Source organism: Drosophila suzukii, chromosome Y, assembly GCF_043229965.1.
Source record: "Drosophila suzukii chromosome Y, CBGP_Dsuzu_IsoJpt1.0, whole genome shotgun sequence".
Classification (NCBI taxonomy): domain Eukaryota; kingdom Metazoa; phylum Arthropoda; class Insecta; order Diptera; family Drosophilidae; genus Drosophila; species Drosophila suzukii.
The window spans coordinates 284182-297345 of NC_092085.1; the positions used below are offsets into that span (position 1 = coordinate 284182).

A 13164-nucleotide genomic window follows, 5' to 3' on the forward strand; every position below is an offset into this window, starting at 1 on the left:
AGGTTTATATATCTCATTTCAGTGATATATGGGTAAACTCTATTATTTTTCATATGACACTTATATGCTGCCATATATATAAAAATGCATTTATATTTCAACGTATATATATTTACTATATTATACATTAATATGCCTTAAAGGTATTATATCTACTATAAGCCATATCCATACGATTCATTTATATAAATACATATATGTATAATTTTCTATACATAAATTTTTTTTTATTAATATATGGGTTTCCTAAGCATATCCATATAATCCATTTAGTCTTATATGGATTAGATTGGTCTTCTTTATTGTATTGCCAAACTCATATTGATAACATAAGTTTTGAACAATAAGAGCAGCCGCCAACCAACCAACCGCCGCTACCATTACTTACTTTTATATATGTCCTCTTTATTTTAATGGTCTCTTTATTTGAATTTCAATACCATAGGAATATTTATACATCGAATATGTTTGCCACTAATTTTTCGCGTCACTTATAATATGACGATACAGACTTGCTACCATAACATAAGTTTTGAACAATAAGAGGAGCAGCCGCCAACCAACCAACCAACCAACCAACCAACCACTGCTACCATTGGAGGAACATATACTTACTTATTATATGGCCTCTCTCTGTACTTTAATGGTCTCTTTACTTGAATTTGAATACCATAGGAATATTTATATACATCGAATATGTTTGCCATTAATTTTTCGCGTCACTTATAATATGACGATACAGACTTGCTACCATAACATAAGTTTTGAACAATAAGAGGAGCAGACACCAACCAACCAACCGCTGCTACCATTGGAGGAACATATACTTACTTTTATATATGTCCTCTTTATTTAAATGGTCTCTTCATTTGAATATTAATACCATAGGAATATTTATACATCGAATATTGTTTGCCACTAATTTTTCGCGTCACTAATAATATGACGATACAGACTTGCTACCATAACATAAGTTTTGAACAATAAGAGGAGCAGACACCAACCAACCAACCGCTGCTACCATTGGAGGAACATATACTTACTTTTATATATGTCCTCTTTACTTGCATTATCAAAATACCATAGGAATATTTATACATGGAATATGTTTGCCACTTTATCATCGCGTCACTAATAAAGATGACGATGCATTTTGTTTGTTCAATATTTATTTATAATAATATATTGATTTTTTTATAGGTCTCTTATATTACTAGACCTTTTGCTAACCACAAAGTGGCGCGCCGTTGCAAGCAAGCATAAATTATTATGCCGCTTGCAACATCTTTATTATCGAATCATCAAGCAAAGGATAAGCTTCAGTGGATCGCAGTATGGCAGCTGCTCAACCACTTACAACACCTTGCCTGTTACAAAAGTCGTTTACAATTGATTCTAGGCTTTGTCATTGTATTAAATAATGCTTTTATATGTAACTAGCGCGGCATCAGGTGATCAAAGATCCTCCCAATTTACTATGTTACAAATTACATTGGCATCACATCCATTGTCGTTTATAAAGTAAATTATAAACTTTAAATGGTTTAGAAGCCATACAATGCAAATTGCCCCTTATTTATCATTGCAGTCCAGCACGGATACGACCTTAGAGGCGTTCAGGCATAATCCAACGGACGTAGCGTCATACCACTGTTCGCTCGAACAAGTATTGTGCCATTGGTCCGTACCTGCGGTTCCTCTCGTACTACGCAGGAATGCTGTCGCAACAACGTTTTGTCATTAGTAGGGTAAAACTAACCTGTCTCACGACGGTCTAAACCCAGCTCACGTTCCCTTGCATGGGTGAACAATCCAACGCTTGGTGAATTTTGCTTCACAATGATAGGAAGAGCCGACATCGAAGGATCAAAAAGCGACGTCGCTATGAACGCTTGGCCGCCACAAGCCAGTTATCCCTATGGTAACTTTTCTGACACCTCTTGTTAAAAACTCTTTAAACCAAAAGGATCGATAGGCCGAGCTTTTGCTGTCCCTGTGTGTACTGAACACCGAGATCAAGTCAGCATTTGCCCTTTTGCTCTATGTGTGGTTTCTGTCCGCACTGAGCTGGCCTTGGGACACCTCCGTTATTATTTGAGAGATGTACCGCCCCAGTCAAACTCCCTACCTGGCAATGTCCTTGAATTGGATCATACCTGAGTAATTGGAGTTATACCAAATTTTCAAATCAAAAATACATAAATGCACCGTTTTATTAAAGAATTTGTTTGCGATTATATAACAAACTCGTGATACTTTGATCAAGAAGCTTGCATCAAAACCCAATACCATAAGATATAATAAATATATCCGTATAATGGCTAGGAAATGATACACGTTCCATTTAATCAAGTAAGTAAGGAAACAATAAGAGTAGTGGTATTTCATTGGCGATACCAAACCGAAGTCTAATATCTCCCACTTATTCTACACCTCTTATGTCTCCTTACACTGCCAGATTAGAGTCAAGCTCAAAAGGGTCTTCTTTCCCCGCTAATTATTCCAAGCCCGTTCCCTTGGCTGTGGTTTCGCTAGATAGTAGATAGGGACAGGTGTGTCTCGGATCCCTCCGAACTTATTTTACGTGGCGTGTTCCACAATGAAGGGATTACAACCACGGCATTCTAATATACCCACAAGTGAGTATATAATGCACGGGTCTAGGTTCAGCGCCAAACCAACGCCCTGGACTAGCAGCTATAGCTATGTACATAGCAACCACCCCAGTAGCAATTCGAGTACTTACTTGTCGGGCAAGCACTCCCCCTTGCGTAGGGGCGAGATCTATCTAAAATCTCTACCGTTCTATGGGTCACAGCACCCGAGTTGTATTACGCAACATCCACGTCGAGCCCGAGGACTCTACCCGCGATATAGGTGTCAACCACAGCCACCACGATACTCCCACAAGGGGGCCAACCTCAATGAGCAGTCTTGGAGCTGCTCAACCCGTGGTACCGAAATTACAGGCTCGGTGAGCCTCACCCCTTCAGCTCCGACAAGCTCGGATGGGGCAACCATTGCCATATTAGTCGCCTCCTACGACAAGCTATGGCAGGCTGTGGCAGTATTCTTCGCCGCTACCACACGGCAAAAGAGGGGAGGGACTAACGTCCCGGCGCCTGTGGTTCATCCCTCATCGCATCCATCCTTCGCCTCGAGAAGGCAGCATCGGCAAAAACTCCTAGGAGACGCATCCGTTCTGGGGTCTCGACTACTCCCGCGACGATCCATCTTCCATGGTCTTGAACGACTCCGAGGGCATCCAGGTCCCGCAGATCGTTATACAGGCGGCATTCACACAGTATGTGGCGCCAAGTAGATAGGGACAGTAGGAATCTCGTTAATCCATTCAAAATTTTAGCAAGAAAGTTCCACAATTGGCTACGTAACTAAACTATCCGGGGAACAAGTGACCAACATAAATGCCAGACACTCTATTTACCCAGAACGAGCACATAAACCATGTTATTGTTTCCCAATCAAGCCCGACTATCTCAATCTTCAGAGCCAATCCTTATCCCGAAGTTACGGATCTAATTTGCCGACTTCCCTTACCTACATTATTCTATCGACTAGAGACTCTTCACCTTGGAGACCAGCTGCGGATATTGGTACGGCCTGTTGAGAAGTTTGCGTGTCCCCACCATAAATTTTCAAGGTCCGAGGAGAAAATATCGACACAACAGTATATGTCATGCTCTTCTAGCCCATCTACCATATCTCTCTGCGAAAGACTTCCATGGTAGTACGGCTATAAAACAGAAAAGAAAACTCTTCCGATATCTCTCGACGGCTTCTTTATGGTCGTTCCTGTTGCCAGGATGAGCACGAGGCCCATATTTAATAACAAACGGATACTCAACAGGTTACGGAATTGGAACCGTATTCCCTTTCGTTCAAAATTATTCAAGTATATTAATTAGCTTGATTTATATAATATAATATATTTGTATGGCATTTGTGTTTTACTTGAAAATTTTCGGCTTTCGCCTTGAACTTAGGACCGACTAACTCGTGATCAACCACTGTTCACACGAAACCCTTCTCCACTTCAGTCCTCCAAGGTCTCATTCGATTATTTGCTACTACCACCAAGATCTGTACCAATGGCAGCTCCATGCAGGCTTGCGCCAAACACTTCTACGCATACCATTGTACCTTCCTACTCACTAAAGTTTCAAAATTTATATCACAAGTAATATAAATCATCTACTTTAGCGGTAATGTATAGGTATACAACTTAAGCGCCATCCATTTTAAGGGCTAGTTGCTTCGGCAGGTGAGTTGTTACACACTCCTTAGCGGATTTCGACTTCCATGATCACCGTCCTGCTGTTTTAAGCAACCAACGCCTTTCATGGTATCTGCATGAGTTGTTAATTTGGGCACCGTAACATTACGTTTGGTTCATCCCACAGCGCCAGTTCTGCTTACCAAAAGTGGCCCACTGGGCACATTATATCATAACCTTGAACTTCATATCAAGAAAGTTAAGGTTCTTACCCATTTAAAGTTTGAGAATAGGTTAAGATCGTTTCGACCCTAAGGCCTCTAATCATTCGCTTTACCAGATAAGATTATTTTATATAACATTAAAATGCACCAGCTATCCTGAGGGAAACTTCGGAAGGAACCAGCTACTAGATGGTTCGATTGGTCTTTCGCCCCTATACTCAATTCTGACAATCGATTTGCACGTCAGAACTGTTTCGGTCTTCCATCAGGGTTTCCCCTGACTTCAACCTGATCAAGTATAGTTCACCATCTTTCGGGTCACAGCATATATGCTCAAGGTACGTTCCAGTTAGAGGCATAAATAATATAAATATCATTATACATAACTATATAGAACGCCCCGGGATTGTGTTAATTAGCTATAAATAGTTAAAAAACTAATCCCATTATTAGTCAAGTTAATTACGCTATTAGGTTTATATCCCAATAACTTGCACATATGTTAGACTCCTTGGTCCGTGTTTCAAGACGGGTCCCGAAGGTATCCTGAATCTTTCGCATTGTTAATCATACAAGTGCATATAATAAACACAAAAATCAATGATAATTATGCCATTATATAATTCCGAAAAATTAACGCACTGTATTCATATAAATCTATCAGCACTTTATCAAATTAATAACATTTATTCTGTGTTAAAATGCAAGCAAATTAATTTGAATAAACTATAAGTTATATTTTATGATAAATTTTGTATGCTAATAGATTACAATGTCCTTATATGGAAAAAATGCACACTATTATCATAATATTGTTTAAATATTACAATTTTAATGATGAATTTTCCATAACGGATATTCAGGTTCATCGGGCTTAACCTCTAAGCAGTTTCACGTACTGTTTAACTCTCTATTCAGAGTTCTTTTCAACTTTCCCTCACGGTACTTGTTTACTATCGGTCTCATGGTTATATTTAGTTTTAGATGGAGTTTACCACCCACTTAGTGCTGCACTATCAAGCAACACGACTCTTTGGAAACATCATCTAGTAATCATTAACGTTATACGGGCCTGGCACCCTCTATGGGTAAATGGCCTCATTTAAGAAGGACTTAAATCGTTAATTTCTCATACTAGAATATTGACGCTCCATACACTGCATCTCACATTTGCCATATAGACAAAGTGACTTAGTGCTGAACTGATTTCTTTTCGCTCGCCGCTACTAAGAAAATCCTGGTTAGTTTCTTTTCCTCCCCTAATTAATATGCTTAAATTCAGGGGGTAGTCCCATATGAGTTGAGGTTGTGTATAACTTTTATTTGCAATTAATTCTTTATATATAATGATAAAACATTTTATTAAATTCGTTATATTTATATATATATATATTTGTATGGCATTTGTTTGGTCTAACGAATCAACGAAGAATAATAATATAGTCAACGGCTTTCTATTTTCTAATCGTTAATAAGAGACAATTCTAGATAAATTTTTTATGCTAGACATTTCTCAGTATTATTTGATTGAAAAAGAAAATATTTCTCTTCGTTTTTCACATTCAAATTAATTTACTAATGTGAGATAATGTTTTTCATATATTTGTTAATATTATGAATAAAATAATTAAATTATTATTATCCAATAATATACCATATGCTTATAAAATTTCATTATAAAATTTGTATAAACAACTTAATTAGCATAGTCTTACAACCCTCAACCATATGTAGTCCAAGCAGCACTATAAAATTAATTAAAGTACATAACAGCATGGACTGCGATATGCGTTCAAAATGTCGATGTTCATGTGTCCTGCAGTTCACACGATGACGCACAGTTTGCTGCGTTCTTCATCGACCCATGAGCCGAGTGATCCACCGCTTAGAGTTTTATATATTGGTTTGTTAATTTTGTCATATATGTTTTTATTGAAAGAAATTAAAAATACACCATTTTACTGGCATATATCAATTCCTTCAATAAATTTATTTTTATACCTAAAACGAATGCTGCGAAATGTCTTAGTTTCATATAACCAATAATATATCAAGTATTTTTTTAATGGCATTTACGGTATTAAATACTTTTTAGCGATATATATTGAAATTTATATAAAACATTAACCTGTATTAATCAGGTACAACATTGTACATTTTAGGTTGTTGCATTATCCAATGTATGCGCATAACTGAGATGAACAATACATATCGCAACGCGTGTATATTATGGTCCATATACACACAGTGTTTTATTAATTGCATTTAATATACAATATAATAATAATATCAAATAATTTCGATTTGCTTGTTCGAATTTGTTATTTGTTTGCTTTCGCTTTCTTGCTTATTTATTTCTCTTATTTATTGCAATAATATATTTATATATTATATATTTCTTATTACAATTATTATATTTCGACTTGCTTTTTCGAAATTGTATTTGATCTATATATATAGATCATATTTTTGGCAATTTAATATTTTATTTGTATTACTATAATAATGTTATTATAATAAAAACAAATTTTTTTATTAACGGTAAGGATATTAAACAATAATGATCCTTCCGCAGGTTCACCTACGGAAACCTTGTTACGACTTTTACTTCCTCTAAATAATCAAGTTCGGTCAACTTTTGCGAAACAACCGTAACACACAAGGCGTCACAGTGATCACGTCCGGAGACCTCACTAAATAATTCAATCGGTAGTAGCGACGGGCGGTGTGTACAAAGGGCAGGGACGTAATCAATGCGAGTTAATGACTCACACTTACTGGGAATTCCAAGTTCATGTGAACAGTTTCAGTTCACAATCCCAAGCATGAAAGTGGTTCAGCGGTTTACCCGGACCTCTCGGTCTAGGAAATACACGTTGATACTTTCATTGTAGCGCGCGTGCAGCCCAGGACATCTAAGGGCATCACAGACCTGTTATTGCTCAATCTCATTATTGCTAGACGCAATTTGTCCATTTAAGAAGCTAGTGTCCTTATAATGGGACAAACCAACAGGTACGGCTCCACTTATATAAACACATTCAAACACAATAAACATTTTACTGCCACCATGAATGAAGGCTATATAAGCTTCAACACCATAATCCTGAAGATATCTATTTAATATATTTGAGTCTCGTTCGTTATCGGAATTAACCAGACAAATCACTCCACGAACTAAGAACGGCCATGCACCACCACCCATAGATTCGAGAAAGAGCTATCAATCTGTCTTACACACTTATGTTCGGACCTGGTAAGTTTTCCCGTGTTGAGTCAAATTAAGCCGCAGGCTCCACTCCTGGTGGTGCCCTTCCGTCAATTCCTTTAAGTTTCAGCTTTGCAACCATACTTCCCCCGGAGCCCAAAAGCTTTGGTTTCCCGGGAAGCGACTGAGAGAGCCATAAAAGTAGCTACACCCAATTGCTAGCTGGCATCGTTTATGGTTAGAACTAGGGCGGTATCTGATCGCCTTCGAACCTCTAACTTTCGTTCTTGATTAATGAAAACATCTTTGGCAAATGCTTTCGCTTAAGTTAGTCTTACGACGGTCCAAGAATTTCACCTCTCGCGTCGTAATACTAATGCCCCCAAACTGCTTCTATTAATCATTACCTCTTGATCTGAAAACCAATGAAAGCAGAACAGAGGTCTTATTTCATTATCCCATGCACAGAATATTCAGGCATTTGAAGCCTCAGTTGTCAGTCAAATGCTCTGGAGAGCAGACGTGTTTTTCGAGCGCTCCGTGTGACAGGTCAATTTCGGCAGTAAAACGCGTTTTTCCTTGCTAAAAATAGCATAAATATTCGCGCATTGTGTTCGCATAATCATTACGCGTGTTTTCTGCACAAAAAAGGTGGTAGGAAGGCCAAAACCGCGATTTTCCACCCCAGACAGTTCGAGAACATTCGACGTGCTGAGAGAGAGGCGCTCTCTCGGGCGCTCCGTGTGTCGGGCCAATTTCGGCTGTAAAACGCATTTTTCCTTGCTAAAAATAGCATAAATATTCGCGCATTGTGTTCGCATAATCATTCCGTGTGTTTTCTGCACGAAAAAGGTGGTAGGAAGGCCATAATCGCGATTTTCCACCCCAGACTATTCGAGAACATTCGACGTGCTGAGAGAGAGGCGCTCTCTCGGGCGCTCCGTGTGTCAGGCCAATTTCGGCAATAAAACTCATATTTCACTGTTGTAAGAGAGCCGCTCTCTCTCGAGTGGCGCCTGCCTTATCTAGATAACGTTTTGACAGCAGCGCGGTTCGCGTCTGCACTAATTTATATCGGTTCGTGTCTCCGCAAATTGGTTGGTTTTTTGGAAATCAGCTGATTTCATTCCGCCAGAGGGCGACTACTTCAGGATTCATAGCATACATTCGGCGACACCTCATCGCTGTATCACTCCGCCAGAGGGCGGCGACTCCTAATACTTTTGCCTACATTTCGGCGACACCTCGTCGTCGACTTTTTGTCAGCAGAGGTAAAGGAAATAAATAGTTCACTCACACAGTTAGCCGGCTGTGCTTGTTGGTGGTGCTGTCGCCATGGGCGACAATAGCAACACCGGCAGCATGGATGTGGACAACGCGACTGTAGCCGCACCCAAAAAAGGCCCTTGGCAAAAAAAAGATCTCAAAAGGAGTCTACCTCCCGGGTCGCCAGAGTCAATTAGAGGCGTAAAGAAAATCATCATGGAGAAACGGGAAAAATCTCCCAGCCCTACCCCGAGCTCATCGTGCTCCTCAAGCAACACGTCACCTGAGGAAGGTGAGATAATTCGCCCTTACATTTTCCCTAAAAAGACCATAAAGAATAAGGCTGCCGTGAATCAAGACAAAAAGAAGGATATAGGTCCTAGCACCTCAAATCGTTTCGCTTCTCTGCCTGTAGAGAGCAGCAATGAAAAGACCGTCGATAATACCGAACTTAAAACAGCACCCAAGCCCCCTCCAATTTTTATCCCGGATGTAGTAAACATTGGCGAATTTTTAAACGAAATGCGCACATTGGTAAATTCCGATACTTTCTCTTACAAGGCAACGGGAAGAGGCAACATCAGGCTGATGCCGAAGGACAGCACCACTTACCGAAAAATTGTTGCCCACCTGGACAACTGTCAATACGAGTTCCGTACCTTCCAACTTAAGGAAGAGCGAGCTTTCCGCATTGTTGTTAAGGGACTACACCACACTACACCAATTGAGGAGGTCAAGGAAGCCTTTGTGAATCTCGGCCACAATGTGCGTGATGCTAAAAATGCAGTATCAAGGGTAACTAAAATGCCATTGTCGATGTTTTTCATTAACCTTGAACCAGCTCCAACAAACAAGAAAGTCTTCGAGATCAACAGACTGTGCCATGCCGTCGTCTCCATCGAGGAACCAAAAAAGTTTGATGAGGTGGTACAATGCTTCCGCTGCCAAGCTTTCGGGCATACTAAGAGGTACTGCAAACTTGAATATGTCTGTGTTAAATGCGGATTATCACACGACTCCCTGAATTGCATGAAGGCAAAGGAAGACCCACCTGTGTGCGGAAATTGTGGTGACAATCACACCGCCTCCTACCGCGGTTGTAGGATCTACATAGAAGCCAAGAAGCGTTTCAGCCCTAAGCCTAAGGCAGTAACTGCTTCTTCATCCAATCCTGCTCCACGCGCAAATTTCCCAGCGAGCAGTGCCGCGAATCAGACAGGGAATCAGAAATTCAGTTACGCCAACGTTGCTAGGGCTGGAGCGGCTGAAAACCTCGACAATAATGGCCAGTCCCCCCTTGATGCCTTGGAGGAGAGAATGATGCGCAGAATGGAATCAATGATGAATTCCATGTTCAATCAGTTCCAAAACTTAGTGATGACAATGCTCTCCAATCAGAACAATCTTAAATGTCCATAAACACCCAACTTATAATATGGAATGCGAACGGCTTGGCTACGAGCAAGCCTGAGGTCGAACATTATATAAAGACTAACCAAGTAGACATCTTACTCGTGTCCGAGACACACTTCACCACCAGATCCCACTTTACCATTCCCGGCTACGAAATAATCAACGCATTGCACCCTGGCGACCGGATACGTGGAGGAGCCTCTATTATCATCAGACGCGGCATTCAATACGAGGAGCTCGAGCCCGTACAACTGGAATGGATGCAGTGTGCGAAAATCCACCTCATAACGTCGCTAGGCAAAATTACCATCGCCTCCGCATACCTCCCTCCAAGATACACATTGAGCCAAACTGATCTGTCTGACGTACTATTGAATCTGGGTCCTAGATTCTTAATCGGAGGCGACTTCAACGCAAAACATACTTGGTGGGGATCACGGACCGTCAACCCGAAAGGAAGCACACTTCTCAGATGCATCAGGGCACTGGGTTGCACCGTCTACTCAACTGGAGAGCCTACCTACTGGCCCACCGACCCAGCCAAGATTCCGGACCTCTTGGACTTTGCATTTAGCAGAGGAATTGACCCCACAAAAGTATCTACGGCTGCATGCCATGATCTTGCATCGGATCACAGCATGGTCAAGATTTTATATAGCAACTCCTATCTGAGAAATCCAACGGCAGTCAAGCTCATCAGACGGAATACAAACATCCCGATTTTTAAATCTTGGCTAGAAAATCATGTAGACCCCCAGCCAGTACTAGAAAGTCCGATAGACATCGACGAAGCGGTGGAGTACCTCACCAGACAGGTCCACCTGGCAGCAAGCATCGCCACCCCGGACGTTGAAACTACACGAACGGTGCACACCAGAGGCCAAAGAGACAACTATCTCTGGTCAACCGAGCTGGCAACAAAGGTAAGCGAAAAACGGCGTTTGAGGAGGGTCTGGCAGTTAAGTAGAAGACGGTCGGACAAAACCATCTACAACAGGGCTTGTAAAGACCTTAACAGGATGCTCCTAGACCTAAAAAGCAAGTCTCTAGAAGCCTACCTCGCGGACCTTGAACCCTGTAGTGCAGACCACAAGCTTTGGAACGCAACTAAGTATTTGAAGCGACCCACACGGAGGATAGCTCCTATAAAATCATCGACTGGAGCCTGGTGTCGCTCAAACCAGGAAAAAGCAAACGCCTTTGCCGACCACTTAAGGAGTAGTTTCCAGCCATTCGACCTGTGCGACCCAGTGGACCATCAAGAGACCCTTCATTTCCTGGATGTGGCTTGTCCCATGGACTTGCCCATTCCAGAAATCGACTGTGAGGAAATAAAGGAGGAGTTAACATCACTCAAACCAACAAAGTCTCCTGGATATGATCGTCTAGACGCCACTGCTCTGAAGCTTATGCCGCCGAACTGCATTGAAAACTTGAAGTTCATCATGAACCAAAGTCTAAGACTCGGCCATTTCCCAACACAATGGAAATGTGCAGAGATTATTGTCATCCCCAAACCAGGTAAGCCTGAGGCCGAACTGGGATCTTACAGGCCCATCAGTCTGCTGCCAATCCTCTCCAAAATCTTGGAAAAATTATTCCTGAGGAGATTGATGCCTGTGCTAGAGGAAAAACATATCATCCCAGATCACCAATTTGGCTTCAGGCGAGCTCACGGGACCATTCAACAGTGCCACAGGGTAGTGAGCTGCATTTTAGACTCCTTCGAGTCTAAAAGGTTCTGCTCTGCAGCATTCTTAGACGTCAGGCAAGCTTTCGACAGAGTCTGGCACCAGGGCCTTTTGTATAAATTAAAGCACACCCTGCCTACTCCTCATTACCTACTTTTGAAAGACTATCTTGAAAACAGAAGGTTTTATGTAAGATGTAACCAGCAGGAGTCGCCCATCCACGAAGTGGCCGCTGGAGTCCCCCAAGGCAGTGTACTCAGCCCAATATTGTACTCAATATACACCGCGGATATGCCCATTCCCACGGGTAGTCTCAACATGACCTGTACATATGCTGACGACACGGCGTTTTTAGTCTCCGCAGACTCCCTGCCACTGGCTGTGCAAGGCCTGCAGCAAGCTCTGTTAAACATAGAACCGTGGCTTAAAAGATGGAACGTCATCATAAATGCAGAGAAGTCAACGAATATATCTTTCTCCTTACGACCAGGTATATCCGCACCGGTTATGCTGAACGGAGCAGCCATCCCGCAACAGCTCACTGCAAAATATCTGGGTCTGACCCTGGATTCTAAACTAACGTGGAAGGAACATATCGTGGGCAAAGCAAAACTCTTGATGCTAAAAAACAGACAAATGTGGTGGCTACTACAAAGAAGGAGTAAATTATCAACTAAAAACAAATTACTGCTATATAACAGCATCTTAAAACCAACATGGACATATGGCATAGAGCTTTGGGGCACTGCAGCTATCTCAAACCTTAAGAAATTAGAAAGAGTCGAAAACAGAATACTACGCCAAATTTTAAATGCCCCTTTTTACGTGAGAAACACCACAATTAGGAGGGATCTTAAGCTCCCCACAGTGGTAGAAGAGGCAGCTAAACGCAGCAGACGGCACCTAGACAAAATAGAAGACCACCCAAACCCACTCGCTTCCAGAGTGCTCGACGTTGAACCTCGCCGATTAAAAAGACGACACCCCACGGACCTGCCGTTCAGGGTCCCCTAAATGATGCAATTACATACACGCAAACACATGTAATACACCCCCACATATTTCCACTAATACTCCTCACTACATAAGCTTTATGTAAACTAACACTGAATTTATTGCCACAAAATT

The 13164-nt window shown here is 41.4% G+C and overlaps 1 non-coding gene and 1 pseudogene across 1 annotated transcript; both read right to left on the reverse strand.

Annotated features, from left to right (window-relative positions):
* Positions 1-1293: 1293 nt before the first annotated feature.
* Positions 1294-5767, reverse strand: LOC139353824 (large subunit ribosomal RNA; annotated as a pseudogene).
* Positions 5768-6172: 405 nt separating this feature from the next.
* Positions 6173-6351, reverse strand: LOC139353832 (5.8S ribosomal RNA). Its single transcript, XR_011604960.1, has one exon. It is a non-coding gene; the product is annotated as a 5.8S ribosomal RNA (ribosomal RNA).
* Between the last annotated feature and the right edge of the window lie 6813 nt (positions 6352-13164).